Genomic DNA, 6,689 nt, shown 5'->3' on the forward strand with positions numbered 1-6,689 from the left:
AAAATCCCCCCCCCCCCCCCCCCCCCGTCCCTCACACACACACGAAAAAGCAATCATGAGCATCTCTGGAGCAGCTTTCTTCAAGAGTATCCAGAAATGTCCGACAGAAACACTTTTCTTCCCCTGCACTCATTCCTAGTTCCGAGTGGTTCTAGCCCAGTCCTGCCTTCTTCCTGCTCTACCCCACACAGTGCACCAGCAGCTTTTCAGGCTTCTGTGACTGCCCACCGCGTCGATCGAGCCACAGTTAACTGTAAGCGAGCACATACAACCTGTGACAAGCGGATTTAGAAGGCGATCTCCTTTGCAGTAACTATGGTTTGTTCGTGGAGAGCTGGCCAGATGTCCTGAGCTGACCAGCGGGTGGCACTTCGGGGAGGCTGTGAGCACAGGTTGTGTATGGGCAGGAGGGACTTTGCTTATTACTCTTCCATTGAGACTGGATCTTTAACGAACATCTTAATACGTTCTGATGCATGCCAGGGGATGCATGTACTTGGATACTAGCATAAGAAACCAACGTTTTTCGTAAATATGATGCACTTGAGAAAAAGGCAGAAATCGTGAAGCAAGGCCAAAAATGGCACTTTTAGCCATTCTCAGATATACCTAAGACAAGGCGGGGGGGCATGGAGGGGACAGGGGCTTCACTAACAAGCCTTCACTCAGCTTTCTGTTTGCCCAGCCTCACCATTCATGCGGGACATCCCTGATTTCTGCACTTATCCCTAGACTACCCAGAAATCACTTGTGTCCCTGCCCAGAGCCGTCCATTTTTTGTTTTAAAAGAAATGTGCTACCTACCACCACCTTTATGTAAAAGCTCTATTCCTCCAAATAGCCAGCGGCCCTCATCAGTGAAGCGAATGGAATAATTCTAATTGCTGTGAACGGACACCATAGGTAGAGAAGTCACCAAAATTTAGCTTGAAAACCCACAGATTCGATCAAACCGAAAGCTATAAACCAGGAAGGGTATTCCTCAAGAGGGAAAAAAAACATTTAGCTTTACCTGTGACTACAGCGGATGGCTATCGTCAGCCCAAGCTGTAATTAAAAAGAGAGAAAAACACATACTAAATAATATGAAGAGCATGCTGAGTTCACAAGAAAATTAACTTACGACGGTCCGTTATTTTTTAAACATTTCCTAAAATCTCCTACTCCTACTCCTTCTATTTCATAAATAACACCTTTTAATGATAGTTCTTTGGTTTCAACATCATTCTTAAAGGCTAGTCAGATTGTGAAAGGGTCTTAGGGACATCTAAAATATTTCACTGTGAATTGGACAGGTGTCTCTCATCTGGAGATACCTTCCATAACAGAGCCTTTATTTATTTATTTATTTATTTATTTATTTATTTATTTATTTTGCTTTTCTTTTTTTTTTTCCTTTGCACGCTTTTACACTTAAGTTTTAAAATTTTTTCATTGAGGTATAACGGACAAATAAATTGTACATACTTAATACTTACAACGTGATGATTCGATACACGTACACCCTGTGAAATTATTACCATGTGTTATCACTTTAATTAACACATCCATCACGTCACATAATTACCTTTTTTTTCCCCCTTTTTTTGGCGAGATAGAACGTTTCAAGTACACAATATGCTACTGTTAACTACAGTCACCATGCTGTGCATTAAGTCTCCGGAGCTTATTCATCTGACAACTAAAAGTTTATACCCTCTGACCAACATCTCCCCACCCCCAGCCCCTGGCAACCAGCATTCCACTCTCCGTTTGTATGAGCAAAACAGGGCTCTTTCAGCTCTGAGACAAAGCCGTGACAGGACGGGATTCAGCGTGTGGTTGATTCTGAGGTTTGCCATACCCCCGTCCTGGGGGTGGTTCCTTCCCCACTCGCCCTGCCCCAGGAGTGCTGAGCGGAGCCCAGGCCATGAAGAGGACTGACCCCACCCCCCCCCCAACCCCCGCCGCCCGGGCCAGAGTCTTGCCAGGGGAATCTGCACAACCTTCACACTGATCTCATAAGCTCCAGGCCTGCAAGGTGCACCTCTGAGGGCACGTGTGACATCGAGAGAAAGGGTACACAGTCGCCGGAGACGGCGACAAATAGAGGCCAGGGTGGCACTATGATTTCCTTTTTACTCTGCGGGGGGGGGGGGGGGGTCACGGAAACCTCTCAAGCAGAAGAGGGGGTCAAATCATATGGCACGGGCCTCAGCTAGTTCATGGATTCCAGAAGAGTCAGGCCACAGGAGTTCAACCGCTAACCATACGGGCATCGCGTTATTTAAACTCTCAGGGTCACGGTATCTGCATCTGTATCACGGGCAAATAATTATTTTCTCGTGCAAGGATGAAGCAACTTTTTCTATTTTGGTGTTTATCCCTGTGTGTGGCGCACACACGATGCGTGCCGCCTGATAGGAAAAACTCTACAGGTGGGCCTGGCGGCGGAAGGCACCGGCAGGTGGGAAAAAACTCTATAAATAGTAACTACCGCTACTATATATAGGCAATATTTCATTTATGAAAGTGTTTTCATTTTCCAAAATTTAATTGTTAAGTTCGTTTTTGGAACTTACAAACTATTTCATTAGGTTAAAATGATGATCAGCCTCAAGCATGCCCATAAGAGTCTCGACGGTCCCCCTGTGGCTGAACTGTGGCACGACTAGTTTAAGAGACTCGGCAGCAGTTAAAAACCCAAGCATCATCGATCATATCATTTCCGAGCAAAAAGTCTGCCTACGTGGAACCCTGAAATCCCCAAACATATCACTGCCAGTTTCCCTGACGTTGGCCCCAGGGCGGTGGGGATGGGGAGGTCACTTCCATGGGGCTCTCCGGGATGCTACGAGATGACTCAGGAGTCCCTGGGCCGTGGGAGGGTGGAAGGGGTAAGGAAGAAGCAAGGGGATGGAGAGTTAGGAGAAATAAAACCGTTGAGATGAATATAATATTATGTCAACTATAATCAGTTAGAATTATTGAAAGAAAGAAAGAAAGAAAGAAAGAGAAAGAAAGCAAGCCCAAACTTCTGTCCAGCTTGACACGCTGCAAAATCCCCCAGCTATTGTTTGAATAGCTCAGCTCCAGAATGATTCGGCCATGTGTCATCATCAATGCATACCCCAAATGCAGAACCGACATTGGCGAGCCATTAGGGATCAGGGAAGATAGGCTTCATTTTACAAAAAGATTATCTAAAAGTGAAGGTGTGAAATATATAACATCCAGCTGATTTCATATCACACTCACCTGAGCGTATTCAATTATTTGTCAACTAAACCAGGAGTGTGTGTGTATATGTGTTTGTGTGTGTGTGTGTGTGTATATATATATATATACACACACACATATATATACATATATGTATATATATATGGGAGATTTAAATGAACAGAAGAAGAAGAGGCCTCAGGGACAATCAAGAATTTAAAGAACAAGGAGGAAATTATTTAGGGAAGAACATAAAAACAGGAACTACAGCCAAAAAGGTCAGGATGAGCAATTCACAGATTTCACATGTCCCATCACTTTACATTTCCTGGAGTTAAAAAGTTCTGGCTTACAGTTAGGCTTATTATAAGACAATTTCACCAACTGAATGTGTTGATAAGCTTTAGAGTACTGCTTCATTGGTGGCTTTTCCACAGTTGAAAGACACGCCTTTGCTGGAGCAGGGAGAGAAAATGGGTATGGGAGGGACAAAACTAAGAAAAAAGCAGAGGAAGTTGTTCAATGGTAGCCGTGCTGGTTAAAAGGAGCTGGGAGATAAATCCTTCACAGAGATGAATTTCAATTAAGCACTTTTATTCGCCTTTTCCTGACTTCTCAAATATGCTTTCCCTGTCATTTTAAAAAGGACATCTTTGTGAAGGAAGAAAGTGTGGATCACGGAACCACACAGACCAGCCGCAGCATATCCCATGGGCCAGGTAACAACGTGCTAGGGAAACCAGATGATCCAAACCCATGCACAGGCCCCGGGGCTACATAGGAACCCACTCATGTGGTGCATGGGAACAGGGCATCGCACAGCCATCCTGGAAACACGGCTTAAACTCCACACGGAACGCACTGGATCCAATTAGGCAGCCTTGCCAAGATGCCGGAACACTGCAGAAAAATCTTCATAGGCCTTACCACAAAGCCCCAGGTGGGAACATGAGTGAGGACACTATGTCTGCTCCTCCCCACTCCTACATATCATCTGACCCTACAGAAGGCAGAGAAGGGAGAAAATTCCCTAAGGTTTCTGTACCATAGCAAATACCAAAGGCAACTTGTAATCTGCTGAGAAAGGAGCCAGAGATAGTCTTCTGCCCTGGCATTAGGAACCCCCACGGGCCAGTCAGGCCTCTACAAGCCCTCGCCCTGCTAAAAAGCATCAGCAACTCGGAAATGCTTTAACCAAGTCTCACCACTGTCTGCGTCTGCACAGACACACATGCATCCGTGCACGTGTGCGCACTTTGGGCCCAATCTACACACGCATGTGCACACATATGTACACGCACGTGCATGCTCAGACCCAAGTCACACATGTGTGCATGGACACTTATGCCTGCATACACATCCACACTCACACACATGCATGCACAGGTACACCACTCGTACGTGCACATCTGCCAAGAAGCATGTGTTCACATGTGCACACGTGCATGCACATGCTTACACAATACTCAAATGCAAACATACGTGTGCCCTGGCACAGATGCACATATACACACACATACAGACATGCACTCACCCACGTGCACAGAGACACTTTGGCATTCAGAGAGGCCCATGGAGCCCCCAGGGACAAAGGGAGGCCTCAGACAATTGACCCTTTTGTTGCTGGTCTCAGCAGGAGCCCAGCAGAGAGAGACGAGGGAGGCCTAGGGGTTGGCCCCCCTGACCCCAGCCCAGCCAGGGCTGAGGCCCAGGGACACGGAGGTCAGCTGGAGTTTTGTGCCTGCTGCCCTCCCGGGAGAACAGCCCCCCAGGACATACTGTAAGTATTACCAGAATGCACTTAACAAACTCCCACTCCGAGTACCTCGTTTTCGATTTACACAATTTGTTAATAACAAAATTAAATCACGTTTTAATGGCAAGGAAAGAGTACTTGAACGTTTTTCAGAATCTCTACCAGCTACAAAAACCTTTTTCCTGCTGCTGCGGCCTGAAACTGCTCCTTTTTTGGAACAGCTGACTAAGGCAGCTGTTTTGTATCAAGTCTGAGGGTTTTCTATATGACCCAGGGAGCTCAGACAACAGGCAGACCTCGCTGCATTAAAGAGTAATCCGAGAATAATTTGCCATAAAACCCCCCGAAGTGCGCCAGCTGTAGCCGGATACGCCCTATAAAGCACCAAGTAGTCTGCATGGATCTTGCAAAATAATCATAATAATTTCAGAAAACACGTTTTTTAAACACCTTTAAAAAACTTTTTTTTTTTTTTTTTTTTTTTTTTTAAGGAAAGGAGCGGGTGACGCTGTCTTGGCAGGGCATTTGCCTCACGTGGGTTCCCCTCCCTGTCCGCGGTCTGTCGCGAAGCGTCTCTTCCTAATGCCCACTTGCCCAAGGGTGCCTGTGTTGTTGGGAATCCCCTCCTCACGGGTCCACTGTGCTTCGTGTTTGTGATGTGCTGTCACCCACCCGAGGCAGCCGGGGGCGGGTGAGGAGGAAGAGTCCATTAAATGCCGGCCCCAAGGTGGCCCAGCTGGTGAGTGGTGGTGCACCAAGTCTGGGCCCAGAACTTTCTAGACTGGGGTGATATGCCGGCCGGGGCTACGACTAGGAGCCATGCCCTCTCACAGGCCCGGTGCTAGCACTCTCTATTCCTCAAGAAAAGCCGGACGCCAAGGGCCTGAGCGCGAAGATTCCCACGTCTTAAACTGATTTGAGTATTTTTCGAATGCTATGCCAAACAAAAGGTATCGGTGGGATTTGGCCAGGGGGCCACCAGCTTGCAACCTCACCCTACCCCTTTCCACACTGCCAAGCCTCTCCTGGGTTTTCAAATCTTAAAATCTGAATCCGTGCATGACAAACCTAGAAAGAGCTTTCGTGTCATCCGCGAGTCTTCCTCCCCTTTCCTATAATTACGCGAAGTTTTTTCTTTAGCTTCCTTTCATTTGTTTTCATTGCAAGGGTCCAAAGATTTATACCATCACAAAATAAACTCAAAAAGAAAAGCTTCTGGTTTATTTTCCTCCTGCACTTTTCAACTGTTCCTCTCCCTTTTATGGGAAATACGGGAAAGGAGCCTGACGGAGAGAAGAGGTATGGTGTAGACAGAAGCCCACACAAACACAGCCAGCCATGTGTGACACCAGGAAGCCCGCACAGGGAGAAACTGAGCCACCGAGGAGGTCTTTAACCCCTTCCCTGACTGTCTTTCTAGCAGTGTTCTCTCCAGGCAATAACAGACCCCACGCTCCCCACACAGCACCCTCCAGGGCTGCTCCTCCCCCAGGCATCACCCCAGCTCTTCCCGCCCCCCCCCCACCATGCCTGACTCTCAAACCCCTGCCAACGTGCCACAACTCACTAGTCTGGAGCCTTGGCATCCGTCTAGGGCTTTCTCAGGCACTTGCTACTTCCTCTGAAAGATTAACCTTGCTGGACGAACAGATGCTTACGGTCAGTAGCAAAGAGCTTTGTGGTCAAGTTCCCTGACTTTTCTCGCCTTTTCCTCAATGTAAAATGGGGGCTGTTT

Source organism: Prionailurus bengalensis, chromosome A3 (assembly GCF_016509475.1).
Source record: "Prionailurus bengalensis isolate Pbe53 chromosome A3, Fcat_Pben_1.1_paternal_pri, whole genome shotgun sequence".
Lineage (NCBI taxonomy): Eukaryota > Metazoa > Chordata > Mammalia > Carnivora > Felidae > Prionailurus > Prionailurus bengalensis.